The following is a 207-nucleotide window of genomic DNA, read 5'->3' on the forward strand; positions in this document are numbered from 1 at the left end:
TGTCTGTGTGTGTGTGTGTGTGTGTGTGTGTGTGTCTGAGAGAGAGAGAGTGCGTGCGTGTGTGTGTGAGTATGCGTGTGTGTGTGTGCGTGCGTGTGAGTGTGTGTGCGTGTGTGCGTGTGTGTGTGTTAGTGTGTGTGCGTGCGTGCGTGTGTGAGTATGCGTGTGTGTGTGTGCGTGCGTGTGTGTGTGTGCGTGCATGCGTGT

General features: G+C 55.6%; 1 protein-coding gene across 1 annotated transcript in view; it reads right to left on the reverse strand.

Moving 5' to 3' along the window:
* Positions 1-207, reverse strand: part of phlpp1 (PH domain and leucine rich repeat protein phosphatase 1) — a gene marked incomplete at its 5' end in the record, with an annotated part of 20,414 nt that overhangs the window by 12,365 nt on the left and 7,842 nt on the right. The window lies entirely within an intron of this gene.

Source organism: Sinocyclocheilus anshuiensis, unplaced genomic scaffold, assembly GCF_001515605.1.
Source record: "Sinocyclocheilus anshuiensis isolate Anshui unplaced genomic scaffold, SAMN03320099.WGS_v1.1 scaffold1152, whole genome shotgun sequence".
Classification (NCBI taxonomy): domain Eukaryota; kingdom Metazoa; phylum Chordata; class Actinopteri; order Cypriniformes; family Cyprinidae; genus Sinocyclocheilus; species Sinocyclocheilus anshuiensis.